The sequence below is a fragment of the Euprymna scolopes genome, chromosome 28 (assembly GCF_053919585.1).
Source record: "Euprymna scolopes isolate OS-2025 chromosome 28, ASM5391958v1, whole genome shotgun sequence".
Lineage (NCBI taxonomy): Eukaryota > Metazoa > Mollusca > Cephalopoda > Sepiida > Sepiolidae > Euprymna > Euprymna scolopes.
Window position 1 is genome coordinate 87967789 of NC_136509.1, and position 25975 is coordinate 87993763.

Below are 25975 nucleotides of genomic sequence, written 5' to 3' on the forward strand. Positions count from 1 at the left end.
TGCCCTGTGACTTTTAGTTTCGGAGGAGATAGAGTTTGAAAATATAGTGACAGACAGACAGACATATAGCCGTTTATTTATTAGATTTTCATAAAGTTAGACATAAAGTATATTTTTAATAAGGTGACAGTCCAGCTTCCCCTAAAAATGGTTTTCTGGATTGGAATAAAAATTGGCTCAGTCTGTAAGGATTCGTCCATTAATTATCGTGAACACACGTGATGAGAACAGATGCGACCCTTTTTGCGTCTAGCGAAAAAGGTCAAGTAATACAGGGAGACCTCTCCAAAAAAACAAAAGCTAAATGGAGGTAATCTAGAACATATGCTGTAAAACGGAAAAAAAATGCCAAAGACCCTTGTGTTTTGATGTGATGTTTTTAATATAATAAACTAGTTATGACCAAAGTTTCATTTCATTTAGACAAAACACTAAGAAACGGGGCCTAATCAGAGTTGGGGTCCGTTCTTTTTTTTTTGGGGGGGGGGCAAAATGTATTATTGTATTAGTTTTCAGTTTATTAAAGGAATTTGCTGAATCAAATCAAAAGTATATCGGGTATTCGCATAGATGCATCTGCTGTAATAATATATGCGTCAGATGTTTGATGTAAAACTATGGAGGGCATTTTGGCATGGGGAGGGCTCATCACTTATTAAATCTTCAATTTTATTGATAAAAGGCACGGTCGGAGACGTTAGCGACTTGCATTTCGGAGTTTTTGCTTTGGGGTGTTTATAATGGGAGAGAGACGAGAGACATGTTACACGAAAAGAAAAAAAAAACAAAACGAATAACGTGTCAAGAGGCATACATTGACATAAGAGATATTTTATGTGTTTGGGAATAGAGGATTACAGCAATAGAATGTTCGCGAATATTAAGAGTTCTTGTGGACCAAAGAGAGAGTTTTTTAGTTGAAATATAGAAGAGTTCCAACGTCGATAGTTTGAATCGCGTGCGTCACATGGGTCAGAAATATCGTATCAAAACTTCTCGACTCAATTATATGATTTATATTTTCTTGATTAAAAGTTGTTAAAACAAGTGTTCATTCATATAATGCTTAACTATTTTTTTTACACAGTGGTCACCACTTATCAAGGCCCGGAAGCCACTCAGGGATAAGGGTTATTGCAAGTACATTACGTTAGTGTGGAGATTTGATGAAGTGTTTACTTAAGGGGGCGGTTTATTAGGAATTTGTTAACGTTGGACTTGAACACATCCAAGTTGCAGTCATGTGGGAAGCAGGTAGACGGAACAGAGTTCCACAGGCGTGCAGTTCTAAGAAAGAAGCTTTGTTCATGGAATCCACGTTTTGAATTAGGCACAGATAAAGAGTGGGGGAAGTTTTTCACAGTGGATTCAGCTAGATGGGTGTTTTTCGTGAAAGATTGGCGAGGGGGGACCAGAGATTGGAGTTCAGACGAGCACCTGCCATGGAAATAACGATAAAACAAGGATAGGCTCGTAACGTCTCTTCTGTGGGAGAGAGGTTGCAGGGTAGAGAAAAGAGCATCCCCCACTAAGCCATGAAGTCTACTTTGTACTCTGTCAAGGCATGATAGGCTGTCTTTAGCAGATCCTGTCCAGATATGGCAGCAGTATTCCATTGTGTGTGTGTGTGTGTGTGTGTGTGTGTGTGCGTTCGTTAAGTTGTGATGGATTTTAGTTATGTTTTTAATGCTAACATGTCCCCGATGGGGCACTGTTACATGCGTGCTGTCAGTTTTGAATCCAAGTACGGAAGAGAGAGGAAAAGAGGACGAAATATCTGGGTTCAACATTTTTTTATTTAGTCCGTCACGTGATCAGCTCGCCTGGCAAATGACCTATGATTGGACACACCAGGAGGTAAGCTGCAGGCCTGCGCCAATCAGCTTTGATTTTGTAAATGGACGATATTTAACTATTAAAACCCGCGAAACACCTCTGTCGCCGTCAGGAAACTGAAAATGGAAATTGTACGTTTTTATAACCGCGAGTGTTGATCTAAATGCAAATCTCGCATCTGTAACTAATCGATTGCTGATCCGGTGAAATGAAGACGGGATAAAACGTAGGGAAAGTACAAAGTTGATGGGGGAGATTTTGTATGTTTTTAACTTCTAGATCAATCTGTATGCTAAAGACCCCGGGAAGAGACAGGATTAGTTTGCTGCAGTTAATACATAATAGATGTTATTCTGTAGGAAAAGTTATTGTTAATGATGATGATGATGATGATGATGATGTTGATTTTTTTGTTTGTTATTCGCATTTATTTCCCCAATATCTTTCTATTAGGAATTTCTTCCTAGAAGGGTATCGGGTACTCACGGAAAGAAAACACGTGAAGATTGCCAACGTTCCTAAGTGAAAGTGTGTCGTTGGATCGAACTGGGTTCGAACTACGCACACCGAAGTTATCAGCCCATGTCGTTAACCACTGAGTCACCAACACCCTTCTGTTGCTGCTGCTGATGATGATTATAATAATGACACTGATGATGACGACGATGACAAGAATGATGATGACGATGACCACGATTGTGATGATGGTGCTGACACCGACGAGGATGATGATTATGATGATGGTGATGCTACGTCGAAATATTCGTGTTCGTACATGCTTTGAAAAATAAATGTATGGAAAAAGAGAATGTGTAGTGTGAGCGTATGTATGTGTATATGTATGAGAGAAAGAGAAAGAGAAAGAGAAAGAGGATGTGAGAGAAATATCAGATCGACAGACGTACATACAGACAGAGAGATGAAGAAACATATATGATATAAACAGAGAAAGGGAGCGTGTAGGAAAAAGCACAAAGATAGATAGAAAAAATATAGAGTAAAAATATAGAGACATAAAAACTAGAAAGAGAGAGAGAGAGGGAGAGAGAGAGAGAGAGAGGGGGGGAGAGAACAAAAGAGGAGAAAGAGAGTAAAGAAGAGAGAAGGATAGGGTGAATGTGTTTGTAGATCGCTATCCTCACCTTCATATTATACGTTCAGGAGATAAAAATCTCAACACTTTCTGCGTAAGTAAGGATGGGTGCAAATCAATTAGTTGAGATTTGCGCAAAGTAATAAGTTTCTATAATTTTCTTGCAAAAAAAAATACAAACACATATAATTAAAACAATATAAAACTAACAATAAAAAAAACTAACAGCTACGGAGTTGATTGGGGTAGGAGTGGTGAAGCGAGTAAGTGATTATTTTGAAATCACGTACCGACGACGTTATCTCGCCATCTCTCGTTTGCGAAACCGTAAACCGTTTGCGAAGTCGAACGGAATAACAACACGGAAGTGTTTTGCGACTAATTTGATTGTTCGAAAAGGCGGGAAAAAATACGGAGAGTCGGAGTCAGCGGCGGCGACTAGAGAGGGGGGGATATGTCGGGTGGGATAAGTCTAGGAGGGTTACGGGAAGAAAAAACATATTTATACAATAAAGGAATCGATAAAAATCTGACAATAAAAGGTGACTTAATCTTACCTGGAAAAGTTTTCTTCCATCAGATTCCTTAATATATTTATATATATATATATATATATATATATATATATATATAATTATTTCCACGGCCAGACAACTTCGCAGCTCACAAGAGCCCCAAAAGCCAAAATAAACAGATCTCTAAGACTCGAGTGTCGTCCTCCTTAGATCTCATCAATTAGAAACATCCGAACTCAGGATGCGAAACCTGAACCTCTTGCATGCGAGACAAGCACTCCATCAACTGAGAAAAGGCGCCACACACAAGAAAGTCTAATTAACCGTCATAGATCAAGCAAACCGCAACGAACTCCGACAGTAAAATGAACCTACTTTCGTTTCGAACAAAGGATGTGATCATTGCAATCAGCCTTAATCCAAGCCGATGTCTCACTAGTAGGATTTTTATACTTGCTATGTCTGGCTCTGGAAATAATATATATATATATATATATATATATATATATATATATATAGTAGCGGAGGGAGCGCCCGGCTTTACCCGGGCGTAAAATACGATTAAATATGATATTTTAATTTGTTCAGGTTTCGTATATATTATGATAGAGTCGGGATTTAAAAAGTAAAAAAAAAAACAATAGACAAAGATGTTTTCAATCGACATCAGTTAGAATCGAAAACGGGCCGGTAGTATTCAAACCTGATGACGTCACCACTGTACGAACATGAAACGCTCACGAACTGATTAAAAATCAAAAATAAATTAAGATGCCTGTGCAAAAAGTTTAACAGTTTTTTCAAGGATTGCCCATTTTTGAATCCTAAATTTTTTTTTTAACCGATTAAAGACCCATAAAAGAACGATCCGTAAAAAAAATCCAACCATTTGAGGCACTCAGCGCTGCTTTCCGACTTTTAGTTTTAGGGAAGAAGAGTTTGAAATTATGGAGACAGACAGACCGACAGAAAGATTGACATATAGCCGTTCATATATATAGTATCCTGGGTGACCGGCGTTGCCCGGATGTTTGTATGAGTGTGTTGAGCAAAAGAAAAAAGTGTAGTAGGCAGGCAGACTCGAACCCGTGACGTAAAGGCGGATAAAAGAGTGTGTGTAAGAGTGTTCGTTGAACAAAAAATTGAAAATTGTGAGAGCAAAAAAAAAAAATTACTTATAACCAAGCAGGCTCGAACCCGTACAGCGAAGGTGGAAAAGAACGTGAAAAAAAAAAAGCAAAACGTTACGCCTTAGCTGCTGCACCCTTCCGGAAGTGACGTAGTTTCAAATTCAGATTAAACAATCGAAAAGAGGCGACGACTTTCGAAAAAAGCGACCCACTTCTTGAAGAAAAGTGCTCAGTTGAGGGTGAAGGAATTAATATTTTTGGACCAAATTTCGATATTTGTCGTCCGAAGGGTCGTGCCAGTCCAAACCAATTGTGATTTCATGAGAAAAAACTCAATACCACCAATGTTTGCAATTCTGTAGCTAATCTAAGTTCACAACCTTTGTGAAAAAACATCCAACTATTGTTTTTGTTTTTTGTACAGTATCCAAGACTCTGAGCCATACAAGAGTGCTGTGAAAACTTGTAGACTTGAATCTTCGTTTGAACTGATGAGCTGTGATACGGCGAAACAGTGCTGTATGTGGATGATGCATGCATACCGAAGATTTAACCGATATAAGTCCTGTTCAAACAGACTGAAGTATATAGAAGCTAGAAATAACGTTAAGAAAGAAATAGCGACAGCTAAGAGAGAAACCACTAAAAAACACATCGAAGCACAAAAAACTAAGAACTCGAGACTTCTGGAAAATCTACAACAGTGTAGTAAATAATGGACAATCAACAATTCCCCCACTAACCAACAATCACGAGGTTGTCTCCTCAGCAACCGATAAGGCTAACATGCTTGCTAGTCGGTTTGCCTCAAACTCCACCCTGGACCCTTCCAACCACCCTCTACCTGACTTTCCTATGCGGACAGACGCCACGCTAGACGATTTAAAAATCACCCCTGCTCAGGTGCATGCCATCATAAAAAACCTTGACACTTCAAAAGCATGTGGACCCGATCTCATCCCAGCTGTGCTATTAAAAAAGTGCTCAGCCGAAGTAGCTCCAGTTATCTCCAAACTCTATAGCAAATGCCTTAATGAAGCTTGCTTTCCGGGCTGTTAAAAAACTGTTTCTGTTGTACCAGTATTCAAGAATTCTGGTGAAAGAACTGACCTATCAAATTACCGCCCATTAGCCTCCTCACACTTTTTGCCAAAATATTTGAGACCTTAATTAACCATGCTCTAGTCCATCACCTTACAGATGCTAAACTTCTGACTGATCAACAATATGGATTTAGACAAGCCCGTTCCACAGCAGACATCCTCACTGTAATCCCTGAACGTATATACCTTTCACTGGACAAAGCGGGGGAGGGCAGAGCGGTAGCTCTAGATATATCTAAGGCCTTTGGCAGGGTATGGCATGAGGGTCTCCTCAGGAAATTTAGATCATACGGTATAACTGGTAGAATACTTAACATAATTAAATCCTTCTTAGATAAGAGAAAAATTCAGATTGTCCTCGACGGTCGTACATCTAAACAATATTATATAAATGCGGGAGTGCCCCAGGGGTCTATCCTTCGACCTCTATTGTTCCTGATATTCATAAATGACCTCCCCGACAAAATTGCCTCTGAGATGGGTATATATGCTGATGACATTACACTCTATGGTAGGCACGACAGGAAGACGAATGAACACATTTCTTAAGAAATGGCAAAATCACTAGAGGAAGACCTCCAATCTGTAGTGGAATGGAGATAAAAATGGTTGGTCACGTTCAATGCCTTCAAGACTAAACTAGTTTCATTCAATAATTACAAGAACCCCTCCCTACCACGTATAGCAATGGTAAACGACTCTTTATCTGAGAGTACATCTTTCAAACGGCTTGGCCTAACGTTCACAGGAAACATGAGTTGGAACAATTACATTGAAGGCATTGCCAGGGCTGCTGCAAGAAAGGTGGGCTCTCTCTGCCGTGCTAGACAAATACTAACACCTAAAAGTATCCTGTACCTCTATAAAACCACCATTCGCCCATGTATGAAGCATTGCAGTCACATTTGGGCTGGTGCATCTGCTGCTAGTCTCTCGCTCTTTGACAGGGTTCAAAAGAGAGTCGCAAACCTGATAGGCCCTGAACTGGCATCCAAGCTTCAGCCTCTGTCCCATCGACGAAATTTTGCATCTGTCTGTTCTGCAGGTATTCTAGTGGTGAATGCTCTGACTAACTGCAATCACTTGTGCCCCCACGACGTGAGCACACTCGACAAACCCGACAGGCAGCTAAATCCCACCCCCACACTGTAGAGATCCCTAGATGTAAAAGATCTTTCTACTCCAATAGTTTCTTCCTCAGAACCGCTAGACTCTGGAATTTCATTCCAGGTCCCTGCTTCCCCAACAGTACTGACGTGCAGAAGTTCAAGTGTAACGTGAACCGACATCTTGCTGCCCAAATCCCTACATAGTACCCCAGTAGTTGTTGTCCCCGATAGTAGCCCCCTACACCAAAGTGGCAATTTGCCTTGTTTGGAGTGAAAATGTAATAAAAATAAAATAAATAAAAATTATAAATGCTCCCTATCTTGCTTAAGCATATTGATGACCGAAATATGAAACTGCAATTGGCGTAAAAGTCAATGCCATTTGTGTAAACAAATAGAGCTCAGGGGTTTAAACAATCTTTACACATCGCCTAATAGTAAGAAGTACTGACTGTTACCTGGGCGGTCAAGTTTCAATCCTACCTTGAGGTAGTTGCTGGAAGTTGTCGCTGTACAATATTTATTATATATATATATATATATATATATATATATATATATATATATATATATATATATATACACACGTATATGATTACTTAATTTAATCACATAAATTATTATACGAAAGTATAAACTTATGCGTGAACTTTAAGTATTTACTTCAAAAGGACCCAATACGTAGGTAGAGCTATATAGTAATTTATAAACTATATATGGCAATTAAGCTACACAGAATAGTCCGTGTTTCATCCACGGTAGGATTCATCAGGATTTGGCTTCATAAGCCTGATGAATCCTAGCGTGGATGAAACGCGGTAGATTCTGAGTAGCTTAATTGCCATATATATGTTATAACTTACTATACACACACACACACATACACACACACACATATATATATATATATATATATATATATATATATATATATATATATATATATATATATATAACGGTCCATAATAAATCTCCCAGATATCCTGGACACGAGAGCAATGAGAGGAGCAAACTGCAACACTGGTCATATTATAATCTGGACACAAGCGAGATTCAAACTGAGACTCCAACTAAAGATAAAGAACCCCCTCCTAAGAAGCTGGATGTCAACGGCTTTAAACGTCAAAATGTAAGAGAAGAGCTGGTGAATGCTCTCAATGATACATTTGCTGAGCCAAACGGAGATGTAAACTCAGATGGGCTGTCCTTCAAAGAAACTGTTTATGAAACATCCAAAGAGTGCCTCGGGCTGGTCGGGAAACGCCATGAGGACTGGTTCGATGAGAACTGCGAAGAAATCAAGCAACTCATCAAACAGAGAAACGCTGCAAGAAGTTCAATGTTGTTCAGGAACACTAGATCCATCAAAGCAAAGTACGCTAAGGCAAACAGCAAGCTCCAGAGCAGATGTAGGGAACTTAAGAACAGTTGGTGGATGGCTAAGGCTGCTGAACTACAGCTGACTCCAATGACATGAAGGGATTCTATGGGAGTATGAAAGCAGTCTGGTGCCCAAATGTGAGCCATCCCGATCAACTACTTGCAAGCGACAATTCCACTCTCCTCACTGACAAATGCGAGCTTCTAAAACGATGGACTGAGCATTTCAAAACATTGCTAAACGAGACGCCAGACATTGACGAACTAGCAATAATCAACCTGGAGCAGTTCCCAACACAGCACTGGATGGACAGATGCCCTGACTCAGATGAAATCTGCAATTCAGTGCTGATGTTACAGGATGGAAAATCAGCTGGGTCTGACGGCATATATTCTGAGATCATCAAGCGAGGAGGACAAAAACTACTTAGCACTCTCTGCGCAATCATACAGAGTGCCTGGACAACTGCAACTGTCCTGTAAGCTCCCAAAAAATGTTTTGCCTGAAAATAAATAAATTTCAAAATATTAAGCAGTATATAATCATAAAATGAACTAAAATTTGGTGCTAAAATGACTTTTAAAAGCACATCATTTTAGGCGGACATTATTTTTGTAACAACCTAATCCATAATCCTTTTTGGAATCCTGATTAATTTCTAACAAAATATTTGGCACAAATAAACATGCATTATTTGCACTATTCGGACTACTCTAATCTTATCATTCTCGCAACTTTTAACCGATGTAAACTCCGACTCTCTTTAGATGCGTCTTGTTGAATTCCTTAGTTCAAACTTGAGGAATCTGTACGGAATTTGGAACGGAACGACAGGAGTGCTTGCTATAGCTCCATCGGCAATATCTAGGTAGTAATCTTAACCAATTACATTAACATATCTGTTCTCGTTAAATGACCGGTTAAGCACAGTTAAGCCTGTTAATGCTATATGGTTGACAATTTTTGAATTCCAGGCGCTGTATGTAAAATGACGTCGACTTCTTCCTGCGATAACTGCAAATATTTAACATCGTAATCATTTCTGACCTATACATACATGCAACGGGGAACGGCTTGCTAGTTTAATATTCGTTTGATTCTTTCTCCCTCGGAGAAAGCAAGTTCAACAGGCTTAGAGTAATAGCCGTTGGTATTTATAGTAATCTTAATTAATTTTTAAATATAGTCTTATATATATTAGTGTATGGACAATCAATCGGAATCGGAATCGGGAATCGAAAAAATCGATAAATTTGGGGGTATCGAAATCGAAAAAATCGGTGTCTATTTTCCAATGCCAAAACGATTCTTTTAATTATCTTTGTATTTTTATTTGATTTTGTTCAAAGCAGAATCTTTCATTGCTGGTAACAATGATAAAATAATAAATATTCATTGGTTTTAAAATACCTGTAAAGCTAAAATCGATATATCATTCTCCACAAGTATATTTTGACGTTTAGGAAAATATATGCGTCTTTAACACGTGCTTTTAACAGAAATCGGGGAAAATAACAATTCTACAGTTAAATATTAAGAGATTTTAAAGAATCGGAATCGAAATCGGTAATTGTATCGGAATCAGAAAAAATATTGGAACCGTCCCATCACTATCATATATATATATATATATATATATATATATATATATATATAGGGTGGTCGCTAAAGCGGAAATTTTGTCCAACAACGAGTTGTTTATACAAAAATTAATGTTTACAAAGTTTTTCAAAGAATAATGTTATATTATACTCATAGATACTCAAAATGTCGTCCGTGCACTTCACTGCAGCGTCAAACAACGTTTTATTTTTACAGCGCTTACACAGCACCAATCAAAAAATAGCAATCACGCATTTTATTCAGGATCTAAGCTGACCTTCAAATTTCTCGCTTTTCAAGCGACCATCCTGTGTGTGTGTGTATATATATATATATATATATATATATATATATATATATATATATATATATATATAAGGAATGAAAAAATATACCAGCGGTGGTTGACGTTATGTTTAAAGAAAAAATAGAAAAACCCGAATGAAATTATTAAAAAATCAACGTTTCGTCCCTGTTTCAGAGGACATCTTCAGGATAATTGAAATAAAAATGTGATAAAAGAAAAAGTCATAGATCGTGCGAAAAAAGACAGTTTTTTAAAATCCAACCCATGTCGGGAAAGGACGAATATGTGTGCGTATGGGAAGGTTGTTTGATGTCTATATATACACCTTTAAAAATGTATTAAAATAAATATGTACTTTTTTTTTTCTTTTTTTTCCTCTGCGAAACTACTCATTTTCCTGAAACATTCAAAGAAAAAAAAAAAAAATAAATAAAAAATAGGCTAGCCAGGATCCACCCTGATACCTTGCTCTTTGATTATTATTTTCCCTATGCTAGGGGTTAAATGGTAGAAGCCTTTTCTTTGCGTAATAGTATTAGTATTCAAAATTAGTGCTGATTCTAAAAGTCTTCTTTTAGCTCTATCTATCACGTATTTAATAATTTTCGCTTGATCTAAATAAAATGAGTGATCGTGTTCTGCACAATGGCAAAAGAGCGCATTTAGGGCGTTACCATTCCTTATATCTCTTCTGTGCTCGTTAAGTCTTAATTTCAATTTTCGTTGTGTTTCACCTATGTACGCTTGTTGACAGTTGTTACATGGGATGGAATATATACCGGCATCGGATGTGAGGGTTTTGGGAGAGTGCTTGGTAGTTTTTAATGTCTGTTTTATGGTTGAGGAAGTTGTTTGTATCAGGTGAAAACCAAGTCTATTAAGAGTGTCGTAGATTTTTGTATTTTTGGTGTGGGTGGGAATGAAAAGATGTCTGTTTAATAGTGAGGTATCTGTTTTATTTTTCTGTGTGTTTATGTTATAGTGTATTTTTGTAGCTTTTTTCTTTGCGTAAGAAATGAAATAGGATGGATACTGTAGTTTTCTTAAAACATTCGTAATATATTGAAATTCATCATTAAGATATTGGGGACTGCATATTCTAAAGGCACGTAAGAAAAAACCTATAATCATGCCCGTCTTTATTTTATCATTGTGGTGTGAGTAGTAATGAATATAGTCGTTTTTGTGTGTGGTCTTTCTATGTACTTTGAAGCTCAGGTCGGTTTCTGATCTGATGAGGAATATGTCTAGAAAAGCTAGGGAGTGGTCTTGTTCGGATTCATGTGTAAAATTTATAGATGGTTCCACTGGATTTAATTTATTTCTAATTTGTTCTATTTGTGTGTTTTTAGGGAGAAAAATAAGAATGTCATCTATATATCTAAAATATGTGGAGTTTTTAGGAAGTCTGTGTTTAAAAGAGTTGGTTTCTAAGAATTCTAAGAGTAAGCAGGCTAGTACACCACTAAGGGGGTTACCCATAGGGAGTCCAAATTTCTGTCTATAGTAAGAATTATTAAATTGAAAGTAGGTTCTATCAGTGATGAGTTTTATAATTTGTATTAGTGTATCTGACGAAAAAGGTAGGTCGACTTTAATTTTGATTAAGTGCTTGTGGAGTAGATTAAGGCATTTTTTGATTGGAATATTGGTGTACAGGGAAATTATGTCTAAACTATGCATGGTTTTATTTTGCATGTCCATATTTTTTATTCTATTTAGGAGGTCACCAGAGTTTTTGATATGTGAAGTGCTGATGGTGCCCATTAGTGGAGTTAAAATTTAGGCAATAGCTCGTGCTAATTTATGGGTGACGCTTCCAATGTTTGATATTATAGGTCTCATAGGGACGTTCTCTTTATGTATTTTTGGGAGGCCGTATAATATAGGAATAGTGGGGTGGTATTCTATGTTATTTATCCATTTTTTATCATTTCCGATAAGTTTCTTTACGGATTTATTAAAAGTATCGAAATCTTTTTCTATTGATTTTAAATCTATCGGAGTGTATATATCTCCATCTGCCAATAGTGTATGCATTTTCTTTAGATATAGGTCTTTATCTATTATAACTATACCACCTCCTTTATCGGCTTGTGAAATAATAATGTCTTTATGTTTTGTTAAAAGTTTTAAGGCATCAATGTATCTTTTTGGTAGTGCTAATTCTTGAGGTTGGGTAGTTGTTAAAGCTATTATCCCTTGTATGAAGCCTTTAGTAAAATCAGAGTCCTCTTGTCTATAATTTTTTAGGGTTGTGTTAGTGGTGATTTTCGAATGCTTGCCGGTAGCGAATTTAAGACCGAAACTGAGAGCTTCAGTTTCAATGTCCGAGAGTGGTTTGGAAGTAAGGTTTAGAATAAGGTCTGGACGTCCCAAAGTTTTCCATTTGCTGTTTTTTATCAATTTCGCAAGTTTGTTATTCAATTTAAAGTTATGGCGTGTGTTAAATTTTTTGATAGATCTGTAAATGTTCTTAATTGATCTGGGTGTTTTCTTGTAATTTTGGTGATAATCAGCAATTAATATCCTGGCTTTCCGAAAAAGATGAGAGCTTTGGTGCTTTAAATATATTATAGATGACAACAGATATTTCTCAATGTAATCCGGGAAAATATGGTCTGATGTTTTAAAAGATTTAGGTATGCATGCAGGTATGACTTTTTCTTCAATACATTTTTCCAGAAAAATTCTCCTGTTGTTGTGAGAATTTGCTGCGATTAAGATGCTCTTATATGTTCGCAGAGAAGATCGGTTTTCCATTTCGACAGAATGTATAAGGAATGAAAAAAATATACCAGCGGTGGTTGACGTTATGTTTAAAGAAAAAATAGAAAAAACCGAATGAAATTATTAAAAAAATCAACTTAAAAAAATTTAAAACTTAAAAAATCAAATTATTAAAAAATCAACGTTTCGTCCCTAAAAAATTATAGACAAGAGGACTCTGATTTTACTAAAGGCTTCATACAAGGGATAATAGCTTTAACAACTACCCAACCTCAAGAATTAGCACTACCAAAAAGATACATTGATGCCTTAAAACTTTTAACAAAACATAAAGACATTATTATTTCACAAGCCGATAAAGGAGGTGGTATAGTTATAATAGATAAAGACCTATATCTAAAGAAAATGCATACACTATTGGCAGATGGAGATATATACACTCCGATAGATTTAAAATCAATAGAAAAAGATTTCGATACTTTTAATAAATCCGTAAAGAAACTTATCGGAAATGATAAAAAATGGATAAATAACATAGAATACCACCCCACTATTCCTATATTATACGGCCTCCCAAAAATACATAAAGAGAACGTCCCTATGAGACCTATAATATCAAACATTGGAAGCGTCACCCATAAATTAGCACGAGCTATTGCCTAAATTTTAACTCCACTAATGGGCACCATCAGCACTTCACATATCAAAAACTCTGGTGACCTCCTAAATAGAATAAAAAATATGGACATGCAAAATAAAACCATGCATAGTTTAGACATAATTTCCCTGTACACCAATATTCCAATCAAAAAATGCCTTAATCTACTCCACAAGCACTTAATCAAAATTAAAGTCGACCTACCTTTTTCGTCAGATACACTAATACAAATTATAAAACTCATCACTGATAGAACCTACTTTCAATTTAATAATTCTTACTATAGACAGAAATTTGGACTCCCTATGGGTAACCCCCTTAGTGGTGTACTAGCCTGCTTACTCTTAGAATTCTTAGAAACCAACTCTTTTAAACACAGACTTCCTAAAAACTCCACATATTTTAGATATATAGATGACATTCTTATTTTTCTCCCTAAAAACACACAAATAGAACAAATTAGAAATAAATTAAATCCAGTGGAACCATCTATAAATTTTACACATGAATCCGAACAAGACCACTCCCTAGCTTTTCTAGACATATTCCTCATCAGATCAGAAACCGACCTGAGCTTCAAAGTACATAGAAAGACCACACACAAAAACGACTATATTCATTACTACTCACACCACAATGATAAAATAAAGACGGGCATGATTATAGGTTTTTTCTTACGTGCCTTTAGAATATGCAGTCCCCAATATCTTAATGATGAATTTCAATATATTACGAATGTTTTAAGAAAACTACAGTATCCATCCTATTTCATTTCTTACGCAAAGAAAAAAGCTACAAAAATACACTATAACATAAACACACAGAAAAATAAAACAGATACCTCACTATTAAACAGACATCTTTTCATTCCCACCCACACCAAAAATACAAAAATCTACGACACTCTTAATAGACTTGGTTTTCACCTGATACAAACAACTTCCTCAACCATAAAACAGACATTAAAAACTACCAAGCACTCTCCCAAAACCCTCACATCCGATGCCGGTATATATTCCATCCCATGTAACAACTGTCAACAAGCGTACATAGGTGAAACACAACGAAAATTGAAATTAAGACTTAACGAGCACAGAAGAGATATAAGGAATGGTAACGCCCTAAATGCGCTCTTTTGCCATTGTGCAGAACACGATCACTCATTTTATTTAGATCAAGCGAAAATTATTAAATACGTGATAGATAGAGCTAAAAGAAGACTTTTAGAATCAGCACTAATTTTGAATACTAATACTATTACGCAAAGAAAAGGCTTCTACCATTTAACCCCTAGCATAGGGAAAATAATAATCAAAGAGCAAGGTATCAGGGTGGATCCTGGCTAGCCTATTTTTTTTTTTTTTTTTTTTTTTTTCTTTGAATGTTTCAGGAAAATGAGTAGTTTCGCAGAGGAAAAAAAAGAAAAGAAAAAAAAAAGTACATATTTATTTTAATGCATTTTAAAAGTTGTATATATAGACATCAAACAACCTTCCCATACGCACACATATTCGTCCTTTCCCGACATGGGTTGGATTTTAAAAAACTGTCTTTTTTCGCACGATCTATGACTTTTTCTTTTATCACATTTTTATTTCAATTATCCTGAAGATGTCCTCTGAAACAGGGACGAAACGTTGATTTTTTAATAATTTCATTCGGGTTTTTCTATTTTTTCTTTAAACATATATATATATATATATATAGTCTTAGGATCACCTGTGCATATAATTTAACCTTCAATCCGTAATTGTATTTCAAATATTACTCGTATTAAACATTTCCGTTTAATTATGGAATGTCGAAAGCTAACTGGTACTCCTTTCTTCTGCCTAATTCGAATGATGCACTCCTTCTTTGTATTTCTGTTCTCCGCTTGAACTTCATAAAGTCGTCCTCATTCGTTGAGGCTGTTCGTTAACTAGTAATATTGTCGGTGTTCACTTCGACACCGAAAAAAGCAAGGCGCACTGCTTACATACGAAGTCGAGGAACATTTGCCCCAAACATACAAAGAAACGTGGCAGCATCAACGCTGCTACTGTTCAATTGATATGCGTTCTGTCTGACAAGGCTTTGCTTGACACATATAAAAACTGACACTACCAGAAGATGATGGGTGTCAATATCTACTCTTCCTAGATTTTTACCGAATCATTTCTCATAAACAAAACTTACGTTTTAAGAAGTATTTGTGCGGTTTCTGTTGAGTTGAGATAATTCATGCAAGAAATAAAATAAATACGAGGGTCGTCCCATAGCCTTTTATTTTTGTAACTCAAAATATTAAAGAGCTACTTTAATGCGAGTGGTACCATTAAAACGAGCGATCGTTTGTGTCTTAGAATATATTTTATGACATGAAATCACTATTCTCGAACACTCCCTGGGACCGATTAATGATAAACGTACATTAGCGACTGGAGCGCGCTTTGTATACAGGAGTCGTTTCAAAAGTAAAGCATTCTATAATTGTTGGACCTCAAAATATGGAAAACTATTATTTGCATAAATTCAGCCATCGTAACTATACAATTTGCAGTCACCTCTGATTCATTAGAGCGGAATAAAAAATAGGAGGCATTCTTTTTAGAGCGTCCCCCTTATTTGGTATATATACCGTACCTTGGAGTAATTGCCCTAACTAACTACATATATATATATATATATATATATATATATATATATATATATATATATATAGATAGATAGATAGATAGATATAATATAAAGCTGAATGTGTGTGTGTGTGTGTGTCTGGTCACGAATAGGCTCCTATATGGTTGACTATTATAGAAAACTGATCCCATATAATGATAGAAGATGTATCGAGACACAGGAATGGGTATGTTTGATCTGGCAGAACGGTGGTTCATTATATTGTGTGGTCAGCGTTCGCGCCTGGTCCACAAAGTATGGAAATAAAAAAATGAAAAATGAAAAAGAAAAACGCTTAAAAGTGCTTCTGATATAGATGTACATAAGAATACTTTGATAAGTATGTTTTAACTTAAATAGGGATGGTATAATAAAATTGTGGGGTCTGCGTTCGCGCCTGGCCTTCATAGAATGGAAATCAGCACAAACTTTGATAAAGACTTTTCATATCTATCTGCATAAGTATACTTTGATAATTATGTTTTATTTTGAAGAAATATGGTATAATAAAATTATGGGGTGTACGTTCGCGCCTGACCTCCATAAAATGGAAATATGTCACAAAGTTTGACAAGGTTTTTTAATATATATCCCCAGAATATAAGTGTTTCAGTGTGAACAGGTATGGTATAATAAATTATGGGGCTTATCTATTTTATTTTTACTTTCATCATACGAAGCTATCTCTTGACAACCCTTCCTGTTCATAACCTATCATACTTTCATAAATCAGACTCCATTCTCTGTAGGCTGTTTTGGAACCCAGTCAACAACGGATACTTTTGCTAATATATATATATATATATATATATATATATATATATATATATCTGTTTCTAAAATATAATTATTTACTGGCACGTGTTTCGTCGTCTAGGACTCATTAGAGTGGTTGAATCTAGCGATATTCGAAATTGGGACCTCCTGGTAATTTGCTGCCATCAGAGAGAGAGAGAGAGAGAGAGAGAGAGAGAGAGAGACACACACACACACGCACATATATATATGTATGTATATATATATATATATATATATATATATATATATATATATATATGATTATAGCAAATTCGTTCTCGAATATTGCCATTACTTTATATAGCATTAAAAAATTGAAGCATGATCACAGATCAGTGATGAGCCGTACGAAAGTGTCTTTTAAGCCCTGCCAAACTCTGGTTTTCTTTGGTAAACATTGTGCAGACCATGTGTACCACTAGCAGCACGTGCTTGATGGTCACTTCTATGAACCTTCAAATATATGTATATATATATATATATATATATATACATATATATATATATATGTATATATATATATATATATGGTGGCTGACAGGTAAGTTAAAGGTGACTTTTTTTTACATGGAGGGCATCACTTATCAAGGCTCCGAAGCCACTCGTGGATAAAGGTTATTGCTTGTACAGTAATCAATGGAATAGTATCGTAGTAATCGTTAGTATTGGAGATTTGATAAAGTGTCTTACTTAAGGGGGCGATTCATCAGGAATTTTTATACGGAAGAGAATTCCACAGGCGTGCACCTCTAAGAAAGAAGCTCTTTTCATGAAATCTACGTTTTGATTGATTTATAGCGGGGTTCAAATCAGAGCGAGTCAGGCAGTCAGCAGTAATCTTACTCCACCCCAAAGATGGAAGGCAGTGTCTCGGAATGTAGACCGCTTGAAACTACACTGAACCAATGAATGAGACAGCCGGATAATAGGCCACAGAAATTTTGAGATCAGAGCCTTAATTCGCATGCCAGCGGTACATAGCGAGTGAGCGAATAAATAACACATACTACTGCCACTGCGATTATATTTAATCACTAGCAGTGTAACCCGACGTTGCCCAGGATTGAATGATAATCAACGAATGTTTCACACTCCCATATCGACATCGGTTAAATCGGCCATTTTTTTAAAATAAAATCGATTAATTCCCTGCTTTATTTGAGGACTTATCATGGTTCACTGTGAGAAAGCTTTATGTTCCTCTCGCAGTTACAAACTGTTCTATACATTGTTGTCCTCATTGCACTGTAGAGAATCTACTGTTTATTTTATAAAATTCTCTTTATATAAAACGACCTGAATTGAAGTTTACTACTCAAAAGTCAAGTACCATGCTTTAATTGTGCTCTAAACAGCACATTCATTTCAATGTCATATCAAAGAACCTTCTGTTGATTTCATATGCCTTGCTTTACTTGCTGTGCAGTGATAATGGCTTAAATTTAAGTTTAGAATTAAAATAGTCTAGTATTATGGTGCAATTGTGCTTCAAACAGAAACATTCATCTCGACCGCGTCCCTGTCATATAAAAGAACGTATTGTTGATTTAATATGTCGGGCCTTTCGGCTTGTGTGGTAATAAAACTTCTGAAATACATTTGTCATGTTAGGCTGTGTAAGGTGTTAACTTTATTTAAAATCGCCTGTTCCTTTTGTCATCGGATTATTTTGATAATCAATTATCGATACTTATCGAAGACATTCCGATACAAAACTTATCTACGAACACTGCAAAGTATATAAAGGACCTTCGTGTTAAATTTCATAAAAATCGACCCAGCAGTTTTTGAGTCTATGAAGAACGAAGTCACACACAGACACACACATACAAAGTTCCCTATATATATAAAAGTAGAGTAGAGTAGATAGATAGATAGAAAGAGAGAGACAGACAGACAGATAGATAGATAGATAGATAGATAGATAGATAGATAGATAGATAGATAGACAGGGGCACACAGACAGACAGATAGACAGATAGATAGATAGATAGATAGAGGGAGAAGAGACAGACAGACAGACAGGGACACACAGACAGATCGAAAGACAGACAGACAGACAAATAGATAGATAGATAGATAGATAGATAGATAGATAGATAGATAGATAGATAGAAGTGAATAGATAATTATTGTCTCTGGGTAAGTTAGTTGCGTAGCAACTATTTTTGCCACTCGAGGCTGTCGTAAGATTTGCTACCCTTCACCGCTGGACGTTGATAATCCGTTAACCTTCAAAATCTAAAAAGTCCTCCAAATATTTATTTTAATAGAATAACAATAAACCATTTAATTTTAGAGTGCTGTTATTAGTCCCAGATTTTCAACATATTAAAGTTCTCATATACATATAAAGTACGGCACAATCACGTTGACACACCGGTTCTCGCCAGCTCACCGAAGATAAGTAACGTTGAGCCTAACCAATACCAGATGGGTAACCATTTGGGAAGGCTAGGCGCTGTATGTACCTTCTGGGAAGGTTGGTCGTGGAAGCAGCACCCTCACCCCGAAAAAAAACTCCTCGCTACAAAAGCATCTAGAAAGTTGTAGATTGCCTATGCCCTCCAGGAGGTCAACGCTATGGACGGATGTTTTTTTTTTACATGGGGGTCACCACTTATCAAGGTCCGGAAGCCACTCGGGGATAAGGGTTATTGCGTGTACAATAATCAATGGGATAATATCATAGTAATCGTTAGTGTTGGAGATTTGATAAAGTGTCTTACTTAAGGCGGCGATTCATCAGGAATTTGTTTATGTTGGTTATACATATAAAGTCGTCATCAAAGAAAACCAACGATTTTTCAAAGAAAAATGTATTTTTACCCCCTCAAAATGCCCTCCCCTGGTACGTGCTGCCTGGGGCAGATCTATCTTACTTGCTACTAGGGTAAGTTTATTGTTCCTAAATAGGTATATCAGCTTACTCCATAATTACAAAATGGTGATTTTTTTCTAGAGAGAGACCATTTCGTTTTGAAATCATTCTTTATGTCTGTGAATGAAGAGTTCTTGGTGTGAAGCCTATATGAAACCTCGTTTAATATTTAGAGATAAAATCATACACTTGCAAGCGAAAACATACACGGAATCACGTTGCCATGTATTTCTAAGTTTTGTCGCATACCTAGATGAAATATTGCTTTAATCTGGCTTATACATGTTCGCATGTCTGAGCGTCTCTGTATGCGTATGTTTGCAGCGAATAAAATTAACCGTAGAAAAATCAGCGCAAACTGGTAATTGAATGTTGTCCCTATGTTTGGAAAATCTCGGATCGCCGTGATGATAAGAAACGCACAACCTGAATTAATTGCTCTTCTACAAAGAAAAAAAATAATTGCTTATCAGATCATTACAGCTTCGAGATTCATTACAGATTATGCTGTAACGGGGGGGGGGTATTTGTGTCGATGTGTGTGTGAGACTATAGAGTTGGGTTGCGGTGCACAAGCGACCACGTTTTTTGTTTCTTTTTGTAATAGAAGAGCTCACGGGGGAAAATACAAGTTTACAGCACTGCATTCTTCAATGAATTTAAAAACTTTTATCTCATAACTCTCCTATGGAATACATTGTGGGTAAAAATCTGTTTCTTTCTAGTGATGCTCAAATGGTAAACCGGAAGTTATACTCATTATAGAAATTTAAATATTTCTCTCATTTTTAAAGTTAATAATATCAAGATATTGTTATCTTGAGAACGTTGTGTAATGGGGAAAAAGGTGACTGGTTAATTTTAATACATCGAAACTCAAGTTTCCCTCCTTTCATCATAATCGCTCTGACCCTCATCACACCCTTATTTAATAGAATAGGTTGGTTCTGGGAGAACTCCATGTATTGACAAGTTTATGGGGCCGGCCTTTACTCCGGGTCTGAAATGGAACACATACATCAAATTTGTTGCTAAAATCGCTGAAAAATGGTTAGATCACTCTAATGTTCTAGTAGGTATCTCAATACGGATGCAATCTTTTATCGGTATAAGAGACAGCTGCTTTGTTTGTTTGTTTTTGTTTTACGGCGTATCAATCCTTTTCGGGTTATTTAATGCCGAATCCAGTGATTTTGAAGAACAATCTTTTAATAGAGTATATTTGTTTTCCAAGTCGGTTTCTATTTAACCCATAGTTGCGACCATAGCAGGTGCTACGACTCCGGGTCAGAGTTTACCTGGGAGCAATGGTAATTAAAGGGTGGCTCCACGCTCCTCAAAGCCCGCAAGATGGGGCCTCACCATCGGATATAGTTTAAGGTCATATCCAGGACTAAGAGACAGCTGCGTCCTAAAATGGAGTAGTGTTGCAACATCTAGGCAAGAGATGCTCGGCGCGCATTATACAGCTTTGTTGGTATTCAAAACATGCTTCGGAATCTAGTAGGTGATGCTCTTTTCCCTTCCCTGTAACTTCTTTCCCACAGAACAGACGTTGCGAACCCGTCTCTGAGCTGCTCTTATTTTTATCGCAAGTGCTCGAATGAACTCCAATCTATGTTCCACGCTTGCAACTCTTTCACGAGAACATTCGACTAGCTACAACCACTCTATACGATTTTCTCCATTCGTTATATGTGCCTAAATCTAAATGCAGATTCCCAGAACTGCCCGCCTATGAAACACTGTTCTACTGGTCTGCTTCTCTGTTGAATACAACATGGTAACCTTCAAATCCAATGTAAAAAAAATGTTCTTGTTCAGCCGTCTCCATAAATAATCAAAGTCTACCCAATTCACACAAATAACGATTACAACATTACCACCTTACTTTTATTAACTCTTATCACCGATTGGCCTTCGGCCATTGATAAGTGGTGATATAAGTGAAAAAACATCTTATTCTCTCTAGCAAGTGTATCTGAAGTACGATCCGTAGGCTCGATCCAGCCTGCCAAATTCTTTAATCCAACCTGCGGAGCTCCCAGAGGAAACGTAAAAAGATATTTTTTAATAGGCATGTGTGAAAACAATGTAATATTTTTTTTTTTTCGAAAAAAAAAAAAAATAGGTATATCCCGTGTTCCTTTTTATCTTCACTCCCCGCTGCCGTAACGCTTAAAAAGTGGTTGGGGGGGGTTATTCAATAAATTTGATAAGTCATTACAATAGTACATTTGTGGCTGACCCCCTCCCCTTCCAAGGTCAGAAAAGTATGATATGAAAAAAATCAATGCTTTCAAGCAGGGATCTCCAACGTATGACCCGCAGCCTAGATCCGGCCCACCAAATCTTTAATAGAGCTTTTATGAAAAACGTTTTTTTTTTTTTTAAATGGAAATGAGTGAAAACAGTGTGGTAGTTTTGTTTTTGTTCAGCAAAAAAAAAAAAAATATTTGAAGCACTAGTTTCATTAAAAAGCAAAACTAATTAACAAAAACAGCATTAAACACGTTCTCTTGTATGTGTCTGTTGCGTCTTCATCTTGATTCTCCACTGTCAGTCCTGGCTTTCACGTGTTTTCTACAACTGCGCATTGCATCCTAAAACGAGTTTCTCTTTTAAAAAAATAAAAGAAAAAAAAGTTGGGGTTTACTTAATAAAGTTGATAAGCCACTACAATAGTACACTTATGACTGACCTCCTCCTCCTTTTCTCCCATACGATTATGTCAGAAATACACCAACATTGAGCTTCTAAATTTAATACTAACGAATTACAAGAGTTGAAACGATTTTCAAATGTTAATTTTTTTCACAGAAAACTCTGCACTCGTAAAACCTTGGGAAATAAATGGTATATGAACCCTTTTTAACACTGCTTTTTAGTCAATTTATTTTTTATTTTTTTGTCTTTCGTGGTCCTTATACTTCAGCAATTATGCTCCCCACCCCTCCGTTCTAAAACTTTGGAGACTCTACGGTAGGGGGCGCTGTATTGTTGAATACATAGTATCTTGAACAGGAATTGTTTGACGGCACTCAACCGTCTGCATGCTTCAGAGAAAACACAGCAAATGGTCTTACCAAATTTTCATCCATTTTACAATTGACCAGGCTGAATGTTGCTCAACTTGGAGAGTCTAACGGAAACTAGCGTTTTTACGTGATTATGACTTAAATAGCATGGCATTATCTTAGGAAAAAATCAACTATTATAAGGGTTAAAAACACAGCATTTCCCCTTTAGAAAAGCGGAGAAAAAACACATTCGAAAGCCATGCAAAAACGAATAAAATATGTTGCTCATACTGACGATGTAAAACACTTAACGGAATTACTTACTTGGTAAAATTTTTATTGTAAATTACACCGTTCTGGAAGTTCAAAGGTTTAATCGTCTAAATTAGCCATGGCTTATATAATTAGAACTTGCTACATCCGTTGATTAAATAAAGGGTGTCGTTTGAAATTCCATGCAGATTCCCGAGTTCAACAGAAAAAATCCTGAATTATTTGGATTCTTCGAATAACTGTCCTCATCCTGGGTGTCATTTTCACTAAAATGACTCAAGATAAACAAAGTAGTTTTAAGAATACGATTAAACAATCCTCATCTCAAGATGAACGTAAATATTTCAGAGTTCAACACAAAAATTCCAGAGTTAGACAATATAACTTAACAAGATCAAATGTTACAACCACCAAAATGTTGCGATTATAAGATTCAAGGTGAGAACAATAGTCCGAAAAATCCAAATAATAAGAATAACCAATTCTTATTTCAAAATTCCCATAATAAAAACAAAACAAAAGTCTGATATTTTTACATTATATACTTTTCCAAAAAACCTGGGTCCTGGATATGACCTTAAACTATATCCGATGGTGAGGCCCCAGTTTGTGGGCTTTGGGGAGTGTGGAGCTAGCGCTTAATTGCCATTGCTCCCAGGACCACTTTGAGCCGGAGTGTTAGTACCTGTTAGGGTTCCAACTATGGGTTAAATAGAAACTGACTTGAAAAAAAATAAATATATTCTATTTTCAAAAAAATTCTTCAGAATCACTGGATTCGGCATTAAATAACCTGAAAAGGGTTTATATGCCGTAAAACAAAAAACAACCCAACCCAACCCATAAAGCAACCAGAATCTGAATGGTATATTCTCATAATACGAAAAAAAAAAGTACGTTCCCACAACGGGAATCGAACCCGAGCTGGCTGGGTGGAAGCCAGGAATCCGAACCATTATACAATGCCGTAAAATAAAAAAAAAAAACAGCCAACAAAAATCTAAAAAAAAGCTTGGTAGTTTTTTTTTTTAATATTCTGAACTGATTACCAACAGTAAATGGTACAGCATTAATCCGCCAGGACATCTAGTGTCCGGAAACTGACATCAACAGGCCAACCGTTTATTTCTCTTTTTATTCCAGGTAAAATTCGATAAAGCTTGAGCAAATCTCACATCTATAGCCGTGTTTTTTTATTGCCTACTTACGTTCAAATAACATTATGCTCGACATGCTGAAACCCCGGCGGTGCTTTTCTCTTGGATTAGCGCATCAATTCACCACACAATCTGCAACATTGTATAGTGTCAGCCATTTTTTTTTTTTTAACTTTCAAACTGGGCAGGTAAATTGCTATTTTGGGTCACATACTCGGCCCACAATAGAAACATACCGACGCCTTGTTATTTCTTCCTCGGGGAAATTTGAACAAATTATACGAAAAAAATGTAAAGTAGACGGGAATAAAAAAAATAATGCCAATATAAAAAAAAAATCTACGGGTAGACTTGTAAATGCTTGGATAGCATTTGTTGAACAAGCTTTATCAAACTTTCTATGTATCTATCTATATATCTATCAATCAATCGCTCCTTCTCTGTTAGCCTCCTTCTCGGTCTCTCTCTCTCTCTCTCTCTATATATATATATATATATATATATATACAAGCGGCAAAAAGAAAGTTCGTACTTGTATTTTATTTCAAAAACTGCAAATTTAAGCTAAATTTAATGTAACTATTTAAACAAACTATACCTCATTTGATTCGCCGTTTATTCTTCTATAATTTTACCTGTTCATATTTAACTTTTAATTGAAATATTCTAGTGTTCCCGCCAATTTAAAAAATAACTTCAAATGTAGGAGGCAAAAAGAAAGTCCGCACAATGGAAAATTGTTACTTAAATGTAAATTTAGCATATTATGCAACACTAATACAACAAGAACACAATGAACTAGTTAATATTTAGTAGCATAGCCTTTCTGCAATTTGACAGCCTGCAATCTTTTGGGAATTCCTTGAATTAGACTGCAACAATACTCCGGGGAAATGGCATCCCACTTTTCTTTAATTTTTGTCCAAAGTTCTTCCAAATTTGAAATTTTACTATTGCGTATCTGTTGCTTGATATAACGCCATGCGTTTTCGATAAGCTGGAGATTGTGCAGGCCAATGCTATCACGGAATATCATGCTCTTCCAGGAACCTCTTAACATCGCCAGCTGTGTGAATGGGAGCATTATCCTGTATGAAGATTGGATTACCATCCAAATTCCGATCAAAGTAGGATAGAAAATGCTCAGGCAACATATTAATGTATTTGGTCGAATTAATTCGACCTTGCAAGCGAAATATAGGCATTGGACCATTGGTACATATAATGCCCCACACCAAAACTGAACCTCCCCCACCTTGCAACGTTGAAACTGAGTACCTAGGATTAAATTCTTTGTCTTTCATCGGATGTAATGCCTACCATCACTGCCTAGTCTATTGAACTTGCTTTCGTCGCTAAAAGAACCTTTGACGAATATGAAGAGTCATGATCTTCATTGCATCTGACGAAATGCAGACGGCGCTTTCTATTCTTTACAGAAATAATCGGCTTGAGCCTTGCAATATATCCTCGCAAATTAAATCCATTCCTTTAATCTGTTCTGGACAGTAGAAAGAAGGAACTTTTTAACAAGACTGTACTGTTGTTGGATTTGGGGAGCTGTTTCCAATCGGATTTAAGGTTGCGGATCATAATAGCATTGTCTTCCATCTTAGAAGTAACTCTAGTACGATCAGATTTAGCGGCACACGAACACTGCCGGTGTTTTGGTGATTTTGCACAGTCTTTCGTACGGTTTTCTAATCCCATTTCAATCTGCAGCC